We start from the raw sequence: 26,512 nt of genomic DNA, 5'->3' as shown, positions 1-26,512 counted from the left end.
AACAAAATTAGATCCTCTTCTGAGCCAGTCCATATCAGGAAGACGTCGTCTATGTAACGACTCCATTTTTTCACAAAATGGCCAAACGGGTTATTCTGATGGATAAATTTCTCCTCATATTTTGCCATGAATAAAATAGCCAATTCTGGGGCAAAAGGACAGCCCATTGCTACTCCTCCTATTTGGAAGTAGAATGATCCGTTGAAATTAAAGTAATTCTTTTTGAGGGCAAATTATGCCAATTTGATTATGAAATCCGTCGGAACTTTTGGTTTTTTTCCCCGTGTTTCTAGATAGGTTTCGATCACTTTTAAACCTTCATCTTGCGGTATTTTGGTGTAAAGAGACACCACGTCCAAGGACACGAGAAAGTGTGAGTCTTCTTCAAAATCCTGTGTGGAGATCTTATTGATAAAATCAGTGGTGTCTCTGAGATAGGATCTTACTTCTGGTAGAAATGGCTTTAAAAAGAAATCCACAAATTTGCAAATTGGCTCCATTAATGATTCACAGCCGGATACAATGGGGCGTCCGGGGGGCATCTTTTCGTCTTTGTGTACTTTTGGAAGTACATAGAATAGAGGGGTACGGGGGCATTTGATTTTCATATACTCATATATTCTTTTTTGCCAATATAGCCTTCCTCCATTGCCTCTTCCAAAATGCTGTAAAGTTCATTTTTTAGTTCGTTCACCGGGTCTTTGTTGATTTTTTTATAACACTTGACATCCTCTAATTGTCTTTCAACCTCTGTGACATATTTTTCTTTGTCCCAGATAACTATTGAGCCTCCTTTATCCGCTTGTTTTATCACAACGGACGTGTCCTTTTTTAGGTTATTTAGAGCCTCTGATTACAGTTTTGAGGTGTTATATTTGATCCACCGTTTTTTCTTTTCCATCTCACTCACAGCTGACAGGATGGTTTTTTCAAAGGTGGTGACTTCTTTCGGAATTTTGTTGGCTGGAGGACAAAAAGTTGATTTTTTCTTTAATCCCGTTGTTTCAATTGGGATCTCAATAGGATTTAGATTGAAAAAAGTTTTTAATTTGATTTTCCTACAGAATTCAATTACTTCTGTTTTCATTTTAAGGAAATCTGTATGTTTTGAGGGAACAAAGGTAAGCCCTTTAGACTAGATGCTTTTCTCCTCTGTAGTCAAGATTTTTTCGGAAAGATTGAACAACGGCGATATTATTAGTTCTTGTAGTTGTGGCGCCGGGTTGACATTTCCCACGGTTGATTGAACCTTGTCCGCCCCCTGGTTTTTTGTTGGCCCCTTCCTAAAAAAGAATTCTGTGGTTGTTGATTTTGGTAGGAGCCCCTTCTATTAGTATTTCTTCTTGGTTCCGAATTTTCTGATTCACTATTACTTTCTGATGATGATGTTTCAGAGAAAGTTAAGTAGTTGTTTTTTGACCTTCCTTGATACTCTTGGAGGTGTCTCCTTGATTCCGGTCGTTGGTAAAAGTCCAATTGTAAGTAGGGGTAAACTTTATCGAGGTTGAAATTTCTTTTATCTTTCTCGAACTGGTTCCCTTTCTGGTTAATGGTGTAACACAGGAAATCCAAAAATCAGGAAGTGCTGGACACACGATCACCGAAGACGCTGCAAGCAGAGTGCTTCTGAGGCAGACGGAATTTAGACAACGGTCCCGGTCGCGCCGGCAGGTGAGACATGATGGAAGCCTTGCGAAAATGCATAACGCACACGCGTATTAGAAGCGCTTTTTTAAACGGTCTTTTTATTTCATTTTTATCCCCCAGCGCGCACCAAGGCGAGGGACCCAAATTAATAATGCAATTGAGATGCAACAACTTCACGAAGTAAGTGGACCGCCCGACACAACTTTATTCAGTCCTTGTTGAACCCCAGAGGGCCCTCTCTCTCTAAAAAAAAACCGTCTCTTTTATTCCGTCCACTCTAGTGCAAAGACATCGTGAAGTATCTCCCGCAAGCCCCCTCAGAGATCCACAAAAAGAATGTAAGTGTCTAGTACGCATGTTATGCTTGTTGAAATTACAGCAGAGAGGGCGTTAGATCATAGTGAAGCGGTTGAACCTTGTTCGCTCTGGAAAATACGTAGTATTTGTTGTATTGAAATTATAGTGAGGTCTGTTCTGAGGTGAACAAGTAGTGCTTTTGTTAATCTTTCAGCAACCAACGGCAGATTGAGTCTGGTTCCCCAACAAGTTTCCTTGGAGGTAAGAGAGGCTGTAGCTGATATAAGAGGGTAGGAAGCAGATTAATAAGAAGGAGTCTAATTAGGTTTTATTTTTATCTTTTCCCACAGCTTGTTCTTTTGTGGTCCTGATGAGAACTCCATAATGGTTAGAGTTCGAAACGCGTAGACCCCCCTTTTTCCAGCCATAAAAGTCGTGCCAAAACAGTATTGCTTTAAAATCAACCACGCAAAAAGAAAAATAAACTAGAATCGTTTTTCTTTATGGCAAAGAAGAAATGATATGTATATGTCAAAAAAATTTCAACTATTGTAAATATTGTGATGTTGTGTAGGATGAATGTGTAGAGTGGGTATGAATGTAAGGCTGCAAAGCACACAGGTTAATGTCTAAATGTTATTTGGGTTTCTGGATTTGTATTTTTGTATAATTTTAATTGTATGATCGCCGCTATCGAAAAAATTAACAAAATGAAAAAAATATTTTTTTCTTTAATATGAAATAATTTGAATAAATAAAATACCGGATTTAATCGGACCAAATAATTGTCCTTTCACCTCCTTTTTTGTTCTATTTCAAATTAGTGGTAGGCAATTGAGATCGGAATTAATAGGTTGCAGTATTGGCAAAATTAGTTGTTATATCAGTGTGATCTTAGGCATATGACCAGGATTTTACATGTAATCTACCATGGCTGTCTCTGCATGCAATATGTGTGTCTCTGCTCATACTATTTCACTGTCTCTACTTGCAAAAAACAGACCACATATATATATACGCAAGACATAACATTCCTTTTTCATTTCAACGGCACACCCTGGATTTGATTGCACAGCTTAGAGCCTATTTGTGAAGTAAGAGGCCTAACAGACATGCTGCCTAAGATTCCTTACTAGTACATACGCTACAGCCTAACTGACTTTAAGAAAACATGTATTTCCATATTTTTAAACACATCAACTAAGCAAATTATTCACCCAGATCCATTTAAAATTGAGCTTTACTCACAGTGTGATCTTAAGCACATGAGACACATGTCATGACACACACACAAAGAGAGAAATGACACACAGAAAAAGAGAGATTATGCACGTGCAAAGTGACATGAGACACAGGCACAGAGTACCTTTTAAGCTAAGAGAGGCAAAATGTCAGCAGACTCGGGTTACATTATTGAAAAATGTGAAAACATAGTTCCTTATTTTACACAGACACTCAGTGTAATCCTTGACCAAAATTTAAAAGCCAGACATTTTACCAGAAAACATTTTCCATAGTAAATCATTTTTAACACAGAGCACAACCCATTTAAATGACCACTACAAAACAAAGCAGAAACCTAACTCATTTCCAAAATACATTTCCAATATGCACCATTCAATTTTTTAAACAGCATTACAAAAAAACAAGACCCACAATGCAAGAATAAAGATGCACAGTACGCTTCTTAATCTTCCCCATAGTGCATACAGCAGTCTATCTTTTTTTTTTTTTGATTTCGAAAACCTTTATTGTCGCACAAAAATATTGTACATGGCGTGCAGCATACAACCAGGGGGCCAGCAGCTGGTGTCCAAGAAGTACATTCGATCAAACCAGGAACTACTCACATAGCCATTCAGCCGACATCCCGGAGGCTCGGCGGCGTTCAGGTCAATCGTGTCTAAAATAGTCTCCTAGAAAGCCAACTGTGCCATTGCAGTAAAATCGTCACCCCCCCTACAAATGCATGTCCACTTGCATACAAACAATTAGCACGCCTAGCCCAGCAGAGCGCAGGACTAACATTCCTTCCATATGTGAACGAGATCCCTAAGGCCTACCCCAACAACCCCCCCGCCCACAACATTCCAGCAGTTCGCTTACCCACTTCACATCCCAGGTAAGTAATTTCAAGTCGCCCTTCATCAGGAGGAAAGTGGATGATCAGCACCCTTCAAGACTCTGGCCCTCCACCCCTTCCCACTGAACCTCACACAGCATCCTTCGTAAATATCTCTTGGTTCTGTTAGAGAGCGTTGTATATGCCACCCCGGGCTCTCCTCTGGCACATATCGCCCCCGGCCTAACTTCGGCTTAATCTGTGTCCACCCCATACCCAGGGTCAGTCCCTGCTGCGTGTTCCTCCGGTGCAGCAAGCTCATCAGTGTTTCCCCCCTGCCCTGTCTCATCCTCTACCTCACTTGTGTGGACATATGTCCTATACAGACTCCAGAAGTCCTTGGGACGACTCTTGGGCGGAAACAATTCACTGTATGCTTTAGATTGAGTACAGCAATACAGCATATCCCTAGCCCATCTCTTCTTTGTAGGCAATGGACCCCTCATCCAACAGATAGCCACGACGCGCCTGGCCATTAGCAAAGCCATATCCGCCAGACGTCATAGCGCTACCGGCAGTGGTTTCGAGTATCCCAGCAGTGCCAGTGCCGGGTTTACTTTTATCTCTACTTCTAATATCTGGCTAAGTTCCGAGAAAACTTCCCCCCAGAATTTGCTGATGCCAGGACAGCTCCAGGCCATGTGGATAAAATCAGCCACTTGCGCGTGGCAGCGTTCACACTCCGCCGCCCGCCGTAGCCCATACCTGTGAAGTCTCTCTGGGGTATAGTAGACACGATGCAGATATTTAAAATTTAACTTTGTGATCCCCAACTTGTGCAGCGCGCTCGTGACCCCTTTCTCTTTCAGTAGTGGGAGCCATACTGCCCATTCAACTTTCATTTGTGGGGAGTACAGCAGTTCGCAGCCCTGTGCCCGCATCAACTCATGCCAAGCATGATTCGTGGTCTTGATGGAATCCAATCTGCCTACACTACGATCAGCCGGGAAGCAGACAGTGGCTGGCAAGGGAAAAGGTTCCGCAAACAGACGTTCCAGTATCACATGTGGGATGTTTTGCTTACCATGTATCCATGTATGCAGAGCCGCCTGTGCCACCCTGTAATATCTCTCCGGGGCACCTAGGCCCCCCATCTCGTACGGTAGAGTCAAGACCCTCCACTGAATTCGGGGTTGCTTACCCCCCCACGCAAGTTTAATGAGTACCAGCGCCGCGTAGAACTTAGGGTGATCGTAATTGGGCCCATATACGTTAACTACTATAAGATCGTGTCCTTTACCAACACATCTGGCGATCAGATAGCGACCTTCCAAGTCTGCCTCAATCAGTGTTAGCTTTAATTGGGATCGGGGATTAACCCACGTTACCACCCCCCTGGAGTGTGTAGTGAAGCCCGCGGCCAAACTGTTACCCCCAAATCCTTTAGCAGCAAGCATCCTACTCGTTGGAGGGAGGTGAGTCTCTTGTATTAGTGCCAGGTCAACGTGATGCCTATGTAAATAGTTTAGTACTTTTCTAAGTTTGCGGTAATCATTCAGCCCTCTCACATTCCAGGTCAAAGTCTTCAGTGTCAGGACCGCTGTCCGCGGCCATCACATTCTTTTCAGCCATTCCAGAGGAGCAGCGGAAGCAGTTCGTTATCAAGGGTTATCCTACATGTAAAATCGGGCAGCTCGCTGCTTGGCTTAACTTTCAGTACCCCCTGTGCAAGACGACAACATCCCAACTCACACACTCCCCTCCACCCACCGCAGACCGCCCGGAACCTGGCCTGACTCCTAAATGTAAAGTTGGGCAGAATCCTGCTTGGCTTAACATTCAGTACCCCCTGTGCAAAACAACAACAGCCCACAACACCCCCCCCCCCCACCCACAGCAGACCACCCCCAACCTGGCCTGACAGGTCCCAGTCCCACCCACCAATTTCCAACTTGAAAAGTGTCCCTGAGTACGCCCAAGGAAAACCCTCATAAGGGCGAGTAGAGCTATAAGCGCCGGGGCAGAGGTCGCCACAAGAACCACAGAACAGTGCTTCAGCATTGTACAGTGCAAAAATGACCCCAAGCGCTATCACCCTAGTCAATGTCCAACAACGGGAGGCCGAACCAGGGTCTGTGAGTATCAAAACAGGGCGCCTCCCGAACATCCCCCTCCCCACTCCCCCGCCCATCTCTAGAATCAAAGTTCCATGGCTGTGTGCAGTAAGATGCAGTCTAATACAGTTACCCAAACTGTGCCATGAAAGTCACATATTCGCCATCTGGTGCGTATATAATGAAAGATCTCACCAGCCACCGTCCGTCGAACAAACTCAGGACGTAGTAGTCTCTCGTCAGCTGAACGCCTTCACACCGAGGTATCATGCCAAAGCAACGCCCCATAGCCATGACACAGTTCAGAGTCAAGTGTGTCCGAGGGCGGGAAGATCAGCGGGGCGCCAGAGAGTTCTCTCTTGCTCGTCCAAGTGGCTGCTTTCTTCTTGTTCACCAGTCTGTCTGTTAGGGCTGCTCCTCTGTTCCTTGGACCACTCCTTTAACGATTTCCGAAGTTCCCTCGGGTCTGTAAAGAAGTGTGAGTGACCCTGTCTATTGATCCGCAATTTTGCCGGGTACAGCATTGCGTAGTCCAGGCCAAGGTCTCGCAGTTGTTTCTTGTATGGAGCAAAGTGCTGTCTCTCCTCCTGAACTTTCGCCGTAAAGTCCGGATACAAGGAGACCTCCATGCCCTCATACTGTAGCTTCCCTTTTTCTCTGGCCACCCTCAGTGCCGTGTCGCGGTCTCTATAGTTCAGCAGTTTTGCTATTATCGGCCTCGGAGGCGCTCCTGTGCGCGGTCGCGGACCCAGTGTGCGGTGGGCCCTTTCAACAATGAACATAGGGGAGAAGACATTGTCTCCTAGCAGGGTGACCAGTAGTTTCTCCACGAAGAGTTCTATCTTCCCCGTTTGCGTCGTCTCCGCAATCCCCGTGATTCGTATGTTTGAGCGGGCTTCCAAGTCTTCCGACTTGTCCTGGATGACCTGTAGTAGTCTGGAGATCTGTTTGCGGTCCTTATCACACTCTGTCTGTGCCTCTTCAACCTCAGTGATACCCCTCTCCGACATATCGAGCCGCTCCGCATGTTTATCTATCTGTTCCGACATGTGATCCATACGGTAGGTGAGCGCGTCAATCTTCGTGCCAATGGACGCCATACTATCTTGCAGCCCTTTCGCCATAGACACGAGCATGCATATCTTTTATGTCCGCATACATCGTGCCTTCTGGCCCTTGGCTCCTTGAGGAAGGGTCGGGTGCTGGGTCCTCCGGCGCCTTAGTCCTGCGTTGGTCAAATGTCAGTTTAGTCTGGGTCCTATCATTCTTGCCCATATTGCGTCGCTGGGGGGGGGGGAGTCGGTGTCCTGCCTCTCCGCGCAAGCACAGGGTTAATGGCCGCTTTGACCCGTGACGTTGGTAACACCGTGGCGCTCTCCCCTCTTGGTGCAGACTTCATGCCACCACACCCCGATTGCGAACGTTGGTCCTCGCTGATAGTGCGTCACAGCTTGGTGTAACCAAGTCGGTTATTTTCACCTCTCAGCCGGCTGCAAGAACATGCCCCAGGCTATCGTTAGGTGCAGATGCTATTGTTGGTCACTCATCCCAAGGTACGCTGAAGTATAGCAAGCACCTGGTCAGCCGACTGTATTTACTCAGGAGGACTACTTTCAGACCCTCCGTGCAGCCCTTCCCGCCGCACTCCTAGTGTCATGCGTACACCCACCTCGGACGGAGCACTTCAAACTCCTCAGCACTCTGCCGGCAGGGCTCTTCAAAATGGCGCGCTCTCCCGGGTGTTGCTGCTAGGCTGCAGGGTGATCCGCGTCTGCACCACACCGCATCGTGCCTGGACCGGGGGGGAGACGGGCAACCCGCGATCCCACTCCTCCAACACCAGTGGCTGTATTCACTACTGGGGAGCCTGCTGGCACCTGCACACTGCGCCAAACAGAACCCCCCCAACTTTCACACAGCAATTGCCATCCCGCAGGCCGGCTCCTCCAGGTTGTTACGAGTAGATCATGGAGGTCTCTCGAGTGAGAGGGGAGGACCCGGCACCGCCGAGTGCGACACAACCTGCCCAGTGGTGGCCCCACTACGCACTCCCGCAATTTGGCAGGATGACACCAACTCCAGTGCAACGCCAGGGTAGCAAAGATAACGTCCAGTGTTGGGAGGGAGGGCCGCCGCCGAGCCGCCAAAATGAGCGCAGTGCGTAGCAAATGTCCGTATCTAGCTCGGTAGGTGTCCCGAGGCTCTGTGCTTGTCCGCAACGATTTTTGCCGTATGTCCCTGATTGTTGCCTCGAAGCACGCCGGTGGCGCTGCGTCTCACCTTCCGCTTGCCTGTCACCAAGATGGTCCTGGGGTCACCGGGTCTCCGCTCCCCCGCCGGCCGCACGTCGGAGCACGCACACCGGCCTGGCGTGTAAGCGAGTCCACCGCTTTTGGGCCTGTTCAACCAGTAGTTCTCGGACCCTCTAACTGCTCCGATTTTGGCCCGTTTTTCGCCAGCAGTCCCACCGTCGGTGCCGACAAGGTCCGTGCGGTATATTCACCCCCTGGTGGCACTCGGAATCCGTCGAGGCAGGATAATTGTCAGGATTAATTGGGTGATGGTTCGGAGCTCAAGGCTCGCACGTCTTACATCAACGCTGGCAAGCTCCGCCTTCCTACAGCAGTCTATCTTTATTAAAAGAATCATTACTCACCTTTAAAAATGCTTTGGAAGATTTAGAACAGTGTCCGTCACACACACCAGATTTTCTTAAGCAGAATCTCTGAATAATGCTTCTGTCACTACAGCCTCAGAATAATGGCACAGATTCCCTCTCATTTCAGACCCATATTCTTATACATAACCAATCAAAATTCTTCCCACACAAATTCAAACCAAACTGCACATTTTAATTGGTTGTACATTTCAACACTTTGAAACTCACATAATATTCACCCATCCCCCCAGTGCTCATTCACCCTGTTACCATGGTAACTCCCACCTAACTCAGCACACAGTTGAAAAGTTCATCATACTATGTTGCAAAAAATCCAGCAAGGGTGTTTGACCTCTCAATGTACTAGCTAATCATGTGCAATGTTTCTTTCAATGACTTTTTCTCAACCATTAAAATGCACCCTAATTTTCAGTGGTGAATTTTAAGAAACCACCAATCATTTCTTGTTTTTCAAGTGCACTGAATCTCAACCACTTTTTTTCATAACTCCTACTTTCAAACTGCCATTTCATTTACACAACTCATCTGAATACAAGCACATCTACCTTCAAGATGCCAAAAGTCTGGTTTGTGGGTCATAGCTTTGTCTACTGGAGTGACAAATTTGCAAGTAACCGGTATTTACAACCTTGATTTACCAAATGTGGACATTGTGTGGATTGGACAGAGAGGATTGAGAAGTCACCAATTGATACCATAAGTAAAATCCTTTATGCATCTACCACACCCTGACCTCATAATTGTGCACTGTGGTGGCAATGACCTGGGCACTCTGACTGGGGTAGGTCTGGAAATGCTTTTAAAGGACATCTTTGGGCAATTGATGTCACTTTTTCCAAAAACTGCCTTGGTATTTTCTAATATATGCCAAAGGCAAAAATGGGACTGGTCCAGCTAATTTTGTCCACATATTGAGAAAGCAAGGAAACATGTGAATAAATCTGTTTCTGCTTTCCTCAGAGATTATGGTATGGGTTCCATATACCACAACAACTTGCGTTACAACATGCAAGGCATCTATAGGAGAGATGGTGTACATTTTACAGATGAGGGGAATAGAGTCTTCCTCTTGAATTTGAGACTCTGCATTGGTACCTACTTGTAGGTACAAAAAACACCCACATAACACAACAGCTCTTTTCTGATAGATACATCTGCCGTGTGGATTCCTCACCTTGTGAATACCCCTTGCGTCAGCAACATTCGGAAATTCTTTTTTCGTAGCCTCGCGCCGACGTGGACTCCTGACGTCATAGAGACACGACCTCGCTCGCGACTCCGCTGACGTCACCGATGCCTATAATAGGCCCACGCCGGCGTGATGACATCAGTTCCCTTTTTTCCGCGTCGTCGACGCTAACGGTTTCGGGATACTCTGTAGCCTTAGTACATTGTTACTTCGTTTCTTCGATTCTCCATTCTCAGATATTGTCATGTCGACAAAGAAGACCGGTTTTAAGCCTTGCAGAGAATGCGGGAAGATGATGTCCGTTACGGACCCTCACCAAGACTGTATCTGGTGTTTAAGCTCGGATCATGACGTCGATGATTGTTCATCATGTCAAAAGATGAATCCGAAGGCTCTTCGTGAGAGGGAATCGAAACTTCTTGTTGCCAAACTTAAAGCAAGTAAGGTTAAAAGATCCTCAAAACATCCGAAGAGGTCGAGATCTAGGTCAAGGTCTCGAGAGGCGTCGGCCTCGAAGTCATCATCCGGTCATGCTTCCGGTTCCCACAAGAAGCATAAGAAGAGGAGACACGGATCACGTCATCATTCCAGATCAAAGTCTCCCAAAAGGATGAAGTCGAAAGTGATTCATCCTCGTGAGTCGGAAGGTGAGGCTCCGCCTTCGAAGTCGGTGGTCCATTCTCCGACTCCAGTTCCAGATCCGACTCCGACTCCGTCTCCGGCTCCATCTCCGGCTCCGGAAGACACCGATGGAGTTCCTGTTGAGGAAGGGGCTTCGAATCCTGTTGAGGAAACAGATTCTAATGGACCTCGAGGTCAGCCTGAGCATCCACCATTCCCGACTCCAGGTCAGGACCCTTCTGCGTTTTTAAACGCGATGTATGGTATTTTCTCGAGGTCGTGGTACCCCTCTGGAGCACCTTCGGGTCCCATGGGTCCAATGGCTTTCAATTTGGGTGTTCCACACTCATATGCTCCAGCACCCTTCATGCCGGCTCCGACTCCGCTGTGGCAGTACCAAGCTCCACCGAGGTCGACGCCGGTGTCGACGCCGGCTCGACCGAAGTCGACGACTCCGGTCCCGGCGTCACCGACTCCCTTGGATTCTATGGGGCAGCCTTCTAAGCCCTCGGATTCGATTCCGAAGTCGGCTCCGGCGCCGTCGAATTCGGCGTTGGATTCGACTGCACTTCGGGTCAAAATGAGATCTCGTAGAGTGGCTCAACGACTTCTGGAGGAGCAGAGAGTTAATGATTCATCTTCTGAGGTGGAGGAAGGTGAACTGGAAGGGGATTGTTTCGAAGACCTGGCGGATGCTAGTGGTCTTGAGTTTTCTCCGGAGTGGTCTTTGCCTTCTGGACCTGATGCTCCCTCCAGAGATGTTCAACCTTATCATGTTGTCATGAAGAAGGCAGCAGGACTTTTAGGTCTGACTTTGCCCTCTGTCGAGTTTAAATCGAATTTGTTGACAGAGGTTCTCCATTCTCCTAGTTCATCAGTGGAACCTTTGCTCCCATTTAACGATGCCTTAAAGGATCCTATAATGGAAGTTTGGAAAAAGCCTTTTTCTGCTCCTGCAGTTGCAAAAAGTGTGACTAGGAGGTATAGAGTGGCTCCTGAGGATCCTGCTTTCTTATCTTCGCATCCTTCCCCTGAAAGTTTGGTAATTCAGGCCGCTTGCTCTAAGAAGTCTGTTGGGGCTTTTCCGCAGGTGCCTGGCGACAAAGAGGCAAAGAAACAAGATCAGGTCGCGAAGAAGATTTTTTCTTCGTCCAGCATGGCTTTGAAGTCTTCTAACGCCACTTGCCTCATGGGAAGGTACATCCATGCTCTTATGGACTCTATAAGTTCTTTGGTCCCTAAGGTTCCTGAAGCTAGTAGAAAGGTCTTTGAAGAGGCTTTATCTGACACTCAGGCAGCGGCTCGTCAGGTCATCCAAAGTGGACTTGATACAACAGATTCTGTGGCAAGAATCATGGGCACGGCGGTTGCCACGAGGCGTTCAGCCTGGTTGAAGTCATCTGACTTTTCAGCTGATGTGCAGTCTGCATTATTGGATTTGCCTTTCGATGGCGAGGGGCTTTTTGGAAAGAAGGCAGACGCGGCCTTGGAGAGATTCAAGGACAGCAGGGCAACTGCTAGATCTCTTGGCCTTCAGGTCAGGGGTTCTACGACCAGAAAGTTTAGAGGGTATGGCCGCTCTTCCTTTCGGTCGTATAGACCCGCTCAGCAGCAGCAGCAACAACAGCAGCAGCAGAATACCTTGTATAGATCTTACAGAGGGAAACAGAGATCACGTCCTCGAGGTCGTCAGGTCTCTTCCTCCTCCACCTCCTCCAACCCCCCAGCCACAGAAAAGCAGCCCTAGATCCGCCATTCAGGATCATGTGGGTCCAGTGGGGGGCCGGCTTACCTACTTTCTACGAGATTGGGAATCGGTTACATCAGATCTTTGGGTTCTCAATCTCGTAGAAAATGGATATGCCCTTCCCTTTCGGGAATTCCCTCCCAATTACCCTCCTTGCCAGGGATATTGCTCAGAGGAACATCTGTTACTCCTCCAGGAGGAAGTCCAAACACTTTTGAGAAAAGGTGCGATAGAGGTGGTTCCAGAGCAGGAAAGGGGTCAGGGATGCTACTCCCGGTATTTCCTGATTCCCAAGAAGGATGGTAGGCTTCGTCCGATCCTGGATCTCAGGATCTTGAATTTTTATCTGAAGCAGGAGAAATTCAAGATGCTCACCCTTGCTCAGGTTCTTCAGGCTCTGCTGGAAGAAGACTGGATGGTGTCACTCGACTTGCAGGATGCGTACTTTCACATCCCAATCCTGAAGTCGCACAGGAGGTATCTCCGTTTTACGGTTGGGTCACAACACTACCAGTTTGCGGTCCTTCTGTTTGGACTTACTACTGCACCTCGGGTCTTCACCAAGGTGATGGCAGTGGTGGCGGCGCATCTCAGAAGATCGGGGATTCCGGTATTCCCGTATCTAGACGATTGGCTGATCAAAGCGGAGTCGTCGGAGATTGTGCTTCATCATCTGCAGAAGACAACCCAGTTGTTGTACAGGTTGTGTTTTTCAATAAATGTACCCAAGTCTCACCTGGTGCCCTCCCAGCGCAACCTGTTCATAGGTGCAGTACTGGACACAACCGTATGTCGTGCATTCCCTCCCCCTCAAAGGATTCGGGACATACGGGAGATGATTCCTTTATTTTACAATGGAGCGGTCGTTCCAGTCCTGAAGGTCCTTCGCCTGCTCGGTCTGATGGCTTCATGCATTCTGTTGGTCAACCATGCACGCTGGCGCATGAGGGCGCTCCAGTGGTGCCTCCGCAAGCAGTGGTATCAGCACAATGGAGATCTCAGGGAGTCAGTGAGGATCTCCAGAGAAGCTGCAGCGGATCTGTCTTGGTGGGGCGTGGAAGGCAATCTGTCCCAAGGAAAGCCTTTTCAACTTCCCCCATCGGTGGCCACGGTGATATCGGATGCATCCACTCTCGGGTGGGGTGCTCATCTGGGGGATCTGGAGGTCAAGGGCCTTTGGTCTCCAGAGGAAAGGTTGCTTCACATCAACCTTCTAGAATTGCGGGCGATACGTTTGGCGCTCAAGGCCTTCCTCCCTTCCCTTCGCGGTCAGTCTGTTCAGGTCCTAACGGACAACACGACCGCGATGTGGTACATCAACAAGCAGGGAGGAGTGGGGTCGCAGTGTCTCTGCAGGGAGGCTCTGCGTCTCTGGTCCTGGGCTCAGGACCATCAGATTTGTCTAATGGCAAATCATCTGGCCGGGGTGTTGAACGTTCGTGCAGACAGTCTCAGTCGGCAGTTCTCTGCCGACCACGAGTGGAGGCTTCACCCGGAGGTGGTTCACGACATCTTTCGGATGTGGGGGACTCCTCGGGTGGACCTGTTCGCCACTCACGAGAATGCGCACTGCCTGTCTTTCTGCAGTCTCCAGTATCCGATGCAAGGAGCCTTGGGGGACGCGTTTCAGTTGAGTTGGAAAGGTCAACTCCTTTACGCGTTTCCCCCCATACCTTTGATTCCTCGGGTTCTGAGGAAGATTCGCCTAGACCGGGCCCAAGTCATATTGGTCGCCCCGGATTGGCCAAGAAGGGTGTGGTATACAGATCTTCTCCACCTCTCCTCTCACCCGCCGCTCCGTCTCCCTCACAGGGCAGACCTCCTCTCTCAGATGGAGGGGCAGGTTCTACACCCCCACCTCCAGACATTGCACCTTCATGCCTGGAGATTGAACGGGGCAACCTGATTTCCTTTTCCCTCCCGCCTGATGTTGTGGATGTCATCTTGTCAGCCAGGCGTGACTCCACTAAGTCCATCTATTCTTTTTTTTTTTTTAAACCTTTATTGTGCATTAAAAAGGACAAATACGGGCCCACAACCAACCGGCCGGCCACAGAAACTGTGAAAGCACCCGCGCATACAATATAGCGACACAGTAATACATAATTACCACAAGCGAGCATTGAAAACCACATCGTAGATCATCATGATACCATGACGAAGGAGCAATGAAGGTTAATTTTAAACATTTTTCGTTGCAACAATTAAGGTCAGCTTTTCATTTGCAGATCGAAAATACAAATTATAAATGAAGAAAGCGGAGTCCGTGTAGGCGTAACAGCACATGAGTGACAAATCAACCATATAGTTCAACAGCCCAAAAGTCAAGTTTCCCCAGGCGGCATGGCGACTCAAAGTATGTGCAGCGAAGGTAACAGAACCAGCAATCGAATCAACGTACGCCGCCACCCGCCCGCAACAGTCCACACACGGACCAAAAGAAGAAAGAAGAAAAGACAAAAGGAAGAAAGACCAAGGCACCATAGAAACTAAAACCAAGAAACTAAAGACCCCTCCCCCAACCCCCCCACCCTACACGCATGCGGAGGCTACGGCCTACCCCCCCCCCCAGCAGTGTGTCTGTCGCCCAATAAACCCGAAATATAGAACAAGGAGAGAAAAAGAAAAAGGGAAGAAATAGGAAAACGCCTAAATTATGAGAGTAAGAAAGGAACATCCTAGTCTAAAACTCCCATAGAACACAGAAGCCCGGAGGAGGGCCAGAACCAATAATTCCCAGACTCCACAGCCCGCACAAAACCTATACCCCACTAAAAAGGATCAACAACAGGACATATAATTACAACCTTAAGTGGGGAAAAGAAACAGTTAAAACAGCGCATTCAAACGTAGTAGAAAGCGTCCCAATCCGAATCATCGCCAGTAGAGCAAACAAAATCCGTGAGAAGAACACCATCAGCCCTGGCCCGAACGTTGAAAGCCCACCAAACATGGCCACCGCTGGGAGCTCATCGAAGGCAGAACAAAGGGACAAGATGGCCGCCTCCAACCAAGAAGAAGCAGAAGAAGATGAAATGAAAGTCTCCATTGACCAATAAGTCCAGTGTCCAAAAAGACCAGCGTCCCCTCATGCACAGGATGAAAAACATTCCACCACCGTAGTAAAAAGGCTTCAGAGGCAAAGGCGGCCAGGAGGGTCAGCAACCGGGAAGGCGGTAAGCGAGGCAGTGGCGACGAATGCAGCGGCAAAGTCTCAATTCCCGGAGCGGGGGGGAGACAATGTAACAGCAGCTCCGTCAATCGACAGATACAATCCATTGTTGCCAGGGATCATCCGCTTCATTGAGCACGCATGCGGAAACATAGTATCCATTCCAGGAGTGATCGGAAGCAGCAGGGAGCCGGAGCGCATCGGGCGCCTCGGGGCAGATATAGCGTCGTCAATCTTCCGACCCAGCTCCTGGGTGCATCGCAGCCATGTGTCCCTTAAGCCGGAGAGCGCTGCCAGAATATCGCCGCAAGTCAGGTCCCGCTGCGGTTCTAACCTGTCCGCGACGTAGGTAGTTGCCGTCGGGCCGTCACCTCTCTCAAGACTAGGCAGGATAGCACGCCCGGGAGATAAGGAGGTATTCATCTCCCCGTCCTGGAAAACCGGCGCCAGTACCACCTCGCCAATAAAACCACCATGGAAAAGGGAGGGCGACACGGACTCCGGGAGACAGGCCGGGACGCCGGTAGAGGCACGGCTTGTAGTACAGAGTTGTGCACAGGGGGAACCCCTGCGCCTTCAGTCGAGGAGGGCGACCCAAGGCAGAAAGGATGTTCCAAAATGGAGGCAGCTCAGCCCGTCAGCAGAAGAACAAAGGGAAGTAATACGAGAGGAGATCCCACCTCGCCGGTACACACCACAGCACTGAGGGAACCCGCCACATCCGTGAAGGATACACACCATCTCCCTCTGCAGTCGGCAGCGGCACCTCAAACATCAGCGCCTCCCCAGATCGTCTCACCGACGTCGGTACAGCAGCGCCCAGCGGCGGCGGCTGGCAGAGGGTCCAGGGGCAACCATGGAGGACAATCAACGTTTCCAGATCTCCGTCAAATCAGCAGGCAGAGACTTCGGAGGAACGCGAGCGGTATCAGCGCGTTTCAATCTCCGTTACACCGCAACACAGGCACAGGAGAAAAGGCAGGATATCGATGCAGGAGTGAAAGGCTCGCGGAGCCGGGAGCCTACACGTCCGTCCCGACGGCCATCTTGGCTCCTCCTCTCAGTCCATCTATTCTTATAGATGGGCGAAATTTGTCTCGTGGTGTGGGGAAAGGTCTATTGATCCTTTGAAGGCCCGTTTGTCTCACGTTCTCCAGTTTGCCCTTTCTCTGGCGCAACAGGGTCTTGCCGTTGCTACAGTGAAGGGCTATCTTTCTGCGCTGTCAGCTTTTCTCTGTTTGCCTGACCAGCCTTCTCTTTTTAAGTCACCTGTGGTTTTAAGGTTTTTAAAGGGCCTTATTAATAAGTTTCCTCCTGTCCCTTTTATTGTGCCTCAGTGGGACTTGAATCTGGTCTTGACCTTTTTGATGGGTGCTCCTTTCGAGCCTCTCCACAAATGTCCCTTGAGGCTTCTTACCCTTAAAACGGTCTTCCTCGTTGCAATAACCTCGGCAAGGAGGGTAAGTGAGCTTCAAGCTCTTTGTCACAAGCCCCCTTTCTTGTCCATACATGCTGATCGAATGGTTCTCAGGACCAGGGCTGCTTTTCTGCCTAAGGTGGTAACTCCCTTCCACCTAGGACAGTCCATTACTTTACCTTCCTTCTATCCTCCCCCTCACCCTTCTAAGGAGGAAGAGAGACTGCACCGTCTGGACCCTAAGAGGGCGGTGTCCTTTTACTTGGACAGATCCAAGGACTTTCGTTTGGAAGACCAGCTCTTCGTTGGATTTGCTGGCTGCAAGAAAGGAAGAGCGGTCCATAAAAGAACTTTATTGAGATGGATCGTCCTCTGCATAAAGATCTGCTACTCTTTGGCCGGTAAGGAACCACCAGAGGGTATAAGGGCTCATTCAACTAGAGCTAAATCTTCGACCTCAGCATTGGCTAGAGGCGTGCCTGTAGAAGATATTTGTAGAGCGGCAACTTGGTCTTCCCTCCACACTTTCGCGAAGCATTACTGCTTGGATTCCGAAGTGAGGAGGGACGGTCACTTTGCAGGCTCTGTCCTTCAGGATTTCCTGGTCTAGAAGAGTGGACACCCTCCTCCGGGAGTGGGGACTGCTGTGGGACTCTATTCACAAGGTGAGGAATCCACACGGCAGATGTATCTATCAGAAGAACAAGTTACTTACCTTCGGTAACGCTTTTTCTGGTAGATACTATATCTGCCTGTGGATTCCTCACTGACCCACCCGCCTCCCCGTTGTCCACTCTTCTTTGCCAGAGTTACTGTAATGTAATGTATATATATTTTGTTGTCAAGGAAATGTTCCAATTTCTTTCCTGCTTTTGCTTAACACTGTGAGTTTTGCCTTGATTATTGTGTACTATGTATACTTGTATATTTCTGCTGTCATTGGTCCGTCCGTGTGCCTCGATGGCACGGAAAAAAGGGCGGAACTGATGTCATCACGCCGGCGTGGGCCTATTATAGGCGTCGGTGACGTCAGCGGAGTCGCGAGCGAGGTCGTGTCTCTATGACGTCAGGAGTCCACGTCGGCGCGAGGCTACGAAAAAAGAATTTCCGAATGTTGCTGACGCAAGGGGTATTCACAAGGTGAGGAATCCACAGGCAGATATAGTATCTACCAGAAAAAGCGTTACCGAAGGTAAGTAACTTGTTCTTCAGAGCTACCCTACCTCTAAGCACTCTAAATTATTTTTTAGTATAATTTTTTACACTGTTTTTTCCCGTGGTGCGCTCAGGGTGCGCGTACCGGGGAGCGTACCTGGGAACGCACCCAGCGCTTACCCCGCGAAAATGTAAAAAAATAAATAGTTTTTTTGCCCTTCAGGGTCCTTCTAGGCCCCCCTCAGAAAACCTAGGGGGTCAGGGGGTGTCTACCCTGCCCCCTTTTAATCATTTCCCCCTTTTTATTTTCACCTCTTGTGTCTCGATTCTACCGAGACACAAGATGGCGGACTCTCCAGACTGTTTAGAATGTTGACAGACATCCGAGAGCCAATCCGCTTTCCGCTCGTGCACTCCTGTAGCGGCCGGGTGCGCTCCCCGGTACGTGTGCCGGTGAGCGCTCGGAGCGCGCCTATAGATATGTGTTTTTGAAGTTCATTTTCAAAAAACCACTGGAGCAATTTTCACCAAATATAGCAAAGGCACATCTGCGTACCAGTCCCTATAATTTTGCAAAGTTTGGTGTAATTCCGTTCAGCGGTTCGGGCTGTAGCCTTGTCAATTCGTCCTATGGAAATTAACATGGGGAAAACACGTTTTGGGACCCCCCTTTTTTCTCAGCCCCCACTTCACGAATCCCCCCGAAACTTTCAGGGAAGGAGCGGAGCTGGCCTAAATTTTGGAAAATTACACGCAAATTCCTCAACCGGCGCCAAAGTTATTCCCAATAGAATGTTTCGGATTTCCTATGGTAGCTAGGTCCTAACTATAACTACCTACTAATGTCCTGACACCGCACCTTTGCCCTGAACAGCAAATGCCCATTCGGTCCTGAAATCCCTTTTCCTCGCCATGCACTACCTACCCGGGAACAGTGACTTCTGGGAACCGGTGACCGGGGGGTTGAGCACTCCAACCAATGGGAGTGTGGCAGGACTCTCAAAGGTGTGGTGGAGCAGCATCCTGGTTACAGCGGCATCCGACGAAGGCTATGAATTCCGAAACGCATCATGCCCAAACTGTCTAATTAAAGGCTTCCAGAGGATTTCCCTGAGTGGCCTCTTGCTTCTCTTTACTGGAGGGGTTTTTGTACAGGGAGATAAATACCATTTATAGAGCGCACGGCTACCACCAACGGCGGTGTCCCAGTGCTAAGTAGCAGCGGGTCAGGCAGGGGGAAACAAGACTGGCTAGGGCAAATCAAACAGCCAGGTTTTTAATGCCTTTCTGAAGATGGATTCCGATTTGGCTTTACACAGGTAATTAGGCAAAGCAGTCCAAAGCGCGGCTGTTCTTACAGTGAAGGCTCACCCGCCGATCCTGGCTTTAGCAGAGGGGTGTGGAGAAGCATCTGAGAGTTGGATCGCAAAGTCCTGTTCTGATGGTATTTCTGAAGTCTCTGTTTTAAGTAACCTTGACCTCTGTCTCTAGTGGCTCTATAGGCAAGAGACAAAGCCTTGAATTCAATTCTCCTTTTCACTGGAAGCCAGTGCAGGCCGTGCAAGTGGGGAGAAATATAATGTCGGAGGGGCACATTTCTGATGAACCTTGCTGTAGTGTTCTGGACTGTCTGCAGTCTTTGGGTTAGATAAGTGGGGAGACCTAAATACAGACTGTTAGCATAGTCTTGCTGAAATGTAACGAGAGCATTGACTATTGTAGCTAGACAGTCCAACGGCAGCAGATGGAGGAATCTGCGCAAGGTCTTGAGTTTCCAAAAACACGATCTGGAAATTTGACCAATCTGGGCCTTGCATGACAGTTTAGAGTCGAACTTAAAGCCGAAGTTTCTGACTGAGGTGACCGGGGGCGGGGTGTGTAATACAGATGCGTCGGCCACCAGAGATCTGCTGGTGGGGGTGAAGGTTGATTAAAAACCATCACCTCCGTTTTGCCAGCATTTAATTTAAGGCAATTGTCCGCCATCCAGAAGGCAATCTTGGTTAGGCACTGCCTGAAGCTGTCAAACGCAGTCTTTGCAGTATGCTTAAAAGTAAACACAAGCTGCGTATCAGCATATGAAATTATTCTCGCTCCAGTGTTCCACTACCGATTCCGAGGGAGCGAGATAAACATTAAACAGGGTGGGGCTCAGTGCCAAACCCGGTGGCACTCCACACATGATGGGGCAGTGAGAGGAGACATGAGGGCGCAGAAAGACCTGCGGAGACCATGCATCCAGAAATGATCGGAACCAGTTCAAGATGGTCCCCGAGATACCCAGTTGAGCTAGATGGTCTAAGTGAGTGAGAGGCCGTATCAAAGGCTGGAGAAAGGTCCAACAGCACTAACATGGCAAAACTTCCATGGTCTAGGGATTCTTGAAGGTTTCTGCCACTTCCAGTAGAGCAGTCTCAGTGCTGAAGCGTGTCCTGAAACCCGACTGGGAGTCATGAAGAAGGTTGTTAGACTCCAGGAAGTCAGGGAGCTGCCTCTGGACTTTCTTCTCCAGAATTTTTGCAGGAGCGGGTAGGAGCCAAATGGGCCTAAAGTTCTTGAGGACGCCTGGATCTGCGTCTTCCTTTTTAAGAATCGACAAGACGAATGCTTTATATATGTGTGTACGTGTGTGTAGCTATGTATATGTGTGTACATATGTGTGTGTGTATATAAGTGTGTGTGTGTGTATATATAAACACTGAAAAAAACAGGTTTCAGGGATGTTATAGTTAGTTGGACATTTCACTCGTACAAAACCCGAGAAATTCGTCCGTTAGTTAGTTGAGCTAACTATAACTCGCGCCCCCGCAATGCACTGCTGATGACGTCAAATATTACATCATTCATGACATGGTCAATGACATCACTGATGGCATCTCAAATGACATCACTGATAACATCATCCAGTGACTGTTTCTGTAAAAAAAGCAACAGAGGTTCTGAAAGAGGCAAGTGAGGTGTAGAAAGAGACTAGATCTGCAGAAAAAAGCAACAGAGGTGCCGAAAGAGGCAAGTGAGTTGCAGAAACAGGCAGGAAAGGTGCAGAAAGAGGGAACAGAGGTGCAGAAAGAGGCAAGAGGTGCATAAAGAGAAAAGAGAGGTGCAGAAAGAGAAAAGAGGTGCAGAAAGGAGCAAGAAATGTGCAGAAAAAAGCAACGGAGGTGCTGAAAGACGCAAGTGAGGTGCAGAAAGAGGCAAGAGCTGCAGAAAAAAGCAAGTGGTGCTCAAAGAGACAAGTGAGGTACAGAAAGAAGCAAGAGAGGTGGAGAAAGAGGCATAAGTGCAGAAAGAAGCAAGAGAGGTGGAGAAAGAGACATAAGTGCAGAAAGAAGCAACAGAGGTGCAGAAAGAAGCAAAAGGGGTGCTAAAAGAGGCTATAGGGATGCAGAAAAAAGCAAGAGCAGTGCAGAAAGAACCAAGAGAAGTGCAGAAAGAAGCTACAGAGGTGCAAAAGTAGGCACAAGGATGCAGAAATGAAGCAACAGAGGTAACAAAAGAAGCAACAGAGGTGTAAAAGGAGGCATGAGTGCTGCAGAAAGAGGCAAGAGAAGTATAGGCAGAGGCAAGAGTTGCACAAATGGGGACAAGGTGTGCAGAAAGAATGAACAGAGGTGCAGAAAGAGGCAAGAGAGGTGCCGAAAGAGGCAAGAGAGGTGCTGAAGGAGGTGCAGAAAGTGGCAAGAGAGGTGCAGAAAGCGGCAAGAGAGGTGCAGAAAGCGGCAAGAGAGGTGAAGAAAGCGGCAAGAGAGGTGCAGAAAGCGGCAAGAGAGGTGCAGAAAGCGGCAAGAGAGGTGCAGAAACAGGCAGGAAAGGTGCAGAAACTGGGAACAGAGGTGCAGAAAGAGGCAAGAGGTGCAGAAAGAGGCAAGAGGTGCAGAAAGAGGCAAGAGGTGCAGAAAGAGGCAAGAGGTGCAGAAAGAGGCAAGAGGTGCAGAAAGAGGCAAGAGGTGCAGAAAGAGGCAAGAGGTGCAGAAAGAGGCAAGAGGTGCAGAAAGAGGCAAGAGGTGCAGAAAGAGGCAAGAGGTGCAGAAAGAGGCAAGAGGTGCAGAAAGAGGCAAGAGGTGCAGAAAGAGGCAAGAGGTGCAGAAAGAGGCAAGAGGTGCAGAAAGAGGCAAGAGGTACAGAAAGAGGCAAGAGGTACAGAAAGAGAAAAGAGAGGTGCAGAAAGGAGCAAGAAATGTGCAGAAAAAAGCAACGGAGGTGCTGAAAGACGCAAGTGAAGTGCAGAAAGAGGCAAGAGCTGCAGAAAAAAGCATGTGGTGCTCAGAGACAAGTGAGGTACAGAAAGAAGCAAGAGAGGTGGAGAAAGAGGCAGAAGTGCAGAAAGAAGCAACAGAGGTGCAGAAAGAAGCAAAAGGGGTGCTAAAAGAGACTATAGGGATGCAGAAAAAAGCAAGAGCAGTGCAGAAAGAACCAGGAGAAGTGCAGAAAGAAGCTACAGAGGTGCAAAAGTAGGCACAAGGATGCAGAAATGAAGCAACAGAGGTTACAAAAGAAGCAACAGAGGTGTAAAAGGAGGCATGAGTGCTGCAGAAAGAGGCAAGAGAAGTATAGGCAGAGGCAAGAGTTGCACAAATGGGGACGAGGTATGCAGAAAGAATGAACAGAGGTGCAGAAAGAGGCAAGAGAGGTGCCGAAAGAGGCAAGAGAGGTGGAGAGGTGCTGAAGGAGGTGCAGAAAGCGGCAAGAGAGGTGCAGAAAGCGGCAAGAGAGGTGCAGAAAGCAGCAAGAGAGGTGCAGATAGCGGCAAGGGAGGTGCAGAAAGCGGCAAGAGGTGCAGAAAGCGGCAAGAGGTGAGGCAAGAGAGGTGCAGAAAGAGGCAAGAGAGGTGCAGAAAGGCAAGAGAGGTGAAGAAAGAGGTAACGTATGTACAGAAAGAGGTAAGAGATGTGCAGAAACAGGCAGTAAAGGCGCAGAGAATGCAAGGAGTGCAGAAGAAAGCAACAGAGGTGATGAAAGGCAAGTGAGGTGCAGAAAGAAGCAAGAGATTCAGAAAGGAAGAGAAGTGCAGAAAGAGGTAATAGAGGTGCAGAAAGAGTAATAGAGGTGCAGAAAGAGTAATAGAGGTGCAGAAAGAAGTAACAGGTGCAGAAAGAGGCAAACAGGGTGTAGAAAGAGGCGAGGGGTACAGAAAGAAGCAAATGAGGTGCAAAAAGAGGCAACAGACATGCAAAAAGAGGCAACAGGCACGCAGAAAGAGGGAAGAGTTGCAGAAAAAGAAATAAATGTGCAGAAAGAAGCAACTGATATGTAGAAAGAGGTAAGAGGTGCTGAAGGAAGCAAGAGTGCCATGCACACCATTAGTACCAATTTAACACCCACATTTAGCAATAAGAAACAGGTGACCATTCTAGGTTTGCAAAGGGCCTTCCACCATGCTGTAACACTTGTCGCTGCATTTTTGGTAACGTTTGAGCTAGAAACAAAGCTTTTTTTGTTCAAATCTGCAGATTAGGGAGCAGATGATGAATTATGTGGCTAATGCAGAAAATGTATAATTGTGCCAAATTCAGTGCAGCCAAATAGTCACATAATTCCAGTGGCCCTGCTCATATCTCTGATTAGGTCCACAAGTGCTCCTCAGTGATGCCTTCTTTTTTTGTCTCACTGAGTTTATAATTGAGCTTCTATGGAAATGAGGAAGACTAAACAGGAGGTTACCACAACACAGACTACCATACCACATAATTACTTTACATAATGCATAATCCCACTTCACATAATTCCTATACACTAAATACCACATACTTCTATTCACATAATTTCACTGCACAACACACCACATAATTCCACTACACACAACGTACATCCACTCCACTCCCAAAAACATTAGTAAAAAACATTTACAACGCCAATAGCTCAAACTCTCGCAAATGTGAAACCTATTACATTGCAAAAACTTCTTTAACTAGTAGTCGCTTTTGCAGAGTGGTGGAGAAAGGGTGCTGGGCCTCCTACCAGCGCTCAGGAATTCAGCTGCGCAGGATTTACAGGAGGTACCAGAAGGGCTTCTTGACCCCCAAAGTCCCTCAGGAATAAAGTGGACTTTAGCCCCATCCCGTAGTCTGCCAGGAGGCACGTTTGCAGGGTTGTGGAGAAAGGGGTCATGGCCTCCGAAGATGTATTCGCAATCCTTCGCAATCCTACTGTGTGGGACTTACTGGAGGTAGCAAGAGGGGAACTTGGCCCCTTGGGGGCCAACTACCTCTCCTATTAACTCCAGTAAGTACCACACAGCAGGATTGCTAAGTTCTCATAACAGGCCACGCCCCCCTTTGCCCACCGCTCTGCAAACAATCTCCTGGGCACGCTCTTGGATGGGGATTGAAGTCCCCTTGCTTGCCATGGTAAACATCAATGTCCCGGGGGTGGGCCCCCCGTATAATTGCAGGAGCCGTTCCTGGGGGTTGGCGGTCCCCAGGGCCATAAAGGGCTCCGGGGGGTGGGGGAGGGTGCGGCCCCCTCCCAACTGTTCAAAGCCCCGGGGAGGTGGTGCTCCCTGGGGCCCGGAGGTCCGCAACGGACCCCCGCATTTTAATTTCTAGTACCCCGGGAAGGTGGTGTTCCCCGGGACAGTGTGGAGGGGCTCGAGCCCCCCACCCTAATTATTACTTACAGCCCCGGGGAGGTAGCAGTCCCCGTGGCTTGGGGGGGGCCCTGAGGCCCCCTGCCCTCAGTTAATTAAAGCCTCGGGAGGTGGCTAACCTTGGTGCTGTGGGGGGGGGGGGCGCGTGCCCCTCACACATAAATTATGAAGCCCTGGGGAGGTGGCTGTGGGGGCCTCCACGGGCCCTACACCTTAATTTAGAATTGAGAGAGGCCATGAAAAAACGGCTTGCTAAATATGAAACCAAGATCCGACCGCGAAAGGAAGAAAGGTTCGACCGGGATGAAAGGGACTACGCCATGGGGCGGATTCTTACATTCTCTAAAAAATACGATCAACCCCGTAAAGAGATGGTGAGTAAAAACAAAGCTGCCCACAAAGGGGATCCCACAAAGAGTTGAAACCTCCGAATCTGAGGTAACCGATAAACAATCTGAAGAGGAATTACCAGGCTCGTCTGAAAATTTACAAAAAAAACCTTTTCAACAGGAGGTTCATATCATACGTCAATCTTGGCTCCGAGGAGGAAAGACCAGGCCCCCCGAAGGAGAAGAAGAACAAGGCGGGGCGGCAGGAAGAGGTCGGGCAAAACAGCTCCAAAAAAACGGAGCTACAAGAAGCAAGAAGGGGGGGGGGCAGATGGAAGAAAAAGCTGATAAACTAACCATCATAAATTTGACAAACAAAGTCCTAACGAAAACAGAAGAATCAGGACTCATGTTAGGATTGACTTTTTGCCCACAGACCAGCATTGAATATACCCAGACAAGAATCGACCTGTTCAAGTTTACTCGTAAACTCAAACTCCACAAATGTTTCAAATTAAGACCTACGATAAAAGAGGTGAGATTTCTTAAATCTCAGAGTCAAGACAACGATCTAACAACCTTGGAAATTTTGGACGATCTCCGACAAGGTGAAAGTAAGGAAAATCAGGACAGTGAACCTACATTGAGCCAACGAATACGGGCTATGGGCGTTGATCAAGATGCTCCATCTAGTGGATTAAAATCTCCCTCTCAATTTCTCCCTATGATGCCGCACGACGCTATCGACACTTTTTCGGAAGCCAACACAAAAGATCTACTAAAACTAAGGGAGAGTCTGAAACCACCCACAATTAAAGGAAACTTGACAAAGGCACAAAGAACTTCTTTAAAAACCATGCAAGAAGACACCGACATCATCTATAAGCCCGCAAATAAGGGGGGAAATATAGTCCTCATGTCGCGAAAATACTATGTGGACGAGGGATTTAGACAACTAAAGGATTTGAAGTGTTACGATCCCTGTACCCCAACATTATATCAAGAGAGCATTCGAGATTTTCATGCTTTAATAAAAAAGTGGCACGACAAACAAATGTTAGATGTGGATGAATACTTGTTTTTACGGGCCCCTGATCCAACTTTACCCACTTTTTATTACCTACCAAAGGTGCATAAGGATGAGAAGGAACCCCCGGGTAGACCTATAGTCTCCTCCTTGGGGAGTTTAACAGAAAATCTTTCTAAATTCCTAGACCACTTTCGGTTCGATGCTGTACTGAAATTAAGATCTTACATCAAAGACACCACGGACTTTATAGGTTGTATAGAACAAATAGAATGGCAACCCTCATACTGTTTGGTGGTACTAGATATCACAAGTCTGGACACCTGTATTAACCATGTTTCTGGCCTCAAAGCTGTGAAGTACTTTTTGGAAAAAAGATCTTTGCGATTTTCCACACATAATTCCATGCTACTTGAATTAATTGAATTCTGCCTACGAAATAACATCTTTACCTTTCAGGGTGACTTGT

The 26,512-nt window shown here is 48.3% G+C and overlaps 1 protein-coding gene across 2 annotated transcripts in view; it reads left to right on the top strand.

Annotated features, from left to right (window-relative positions):
• The window catches only part of ERCC3 (ERCC excision repair 3, TFIIH core complex helicase subunit), a 2,074,468-nt gene that overhangs the window by 489,187 nt on the left and 1,558,769 nt on the right, over positions 1–26,512 (top strand). The gene's annotated exons all lie outside the window — the stretch shown is intronic.

The sequence above is a fragment of the Lissotriton helveticus genome, chromosome 2_1 (genome assembly GCF_964261635.1).
Source record: "Lissotriton helveticus chromosome 2_1, aLisHel1.1, whole genome shotgun sequence".
NCBI classification, from domain to species: Eukaryota; Metazoa; Chordata; class Amphibia; order Caudata; family Salamandridae; genus Lissotriton; species Lissotriton helveticus.
Note: the sequence above shows the minus strand (reverse complement) of the source record. Positions and strands in the feature narration are given on the sequence as shown.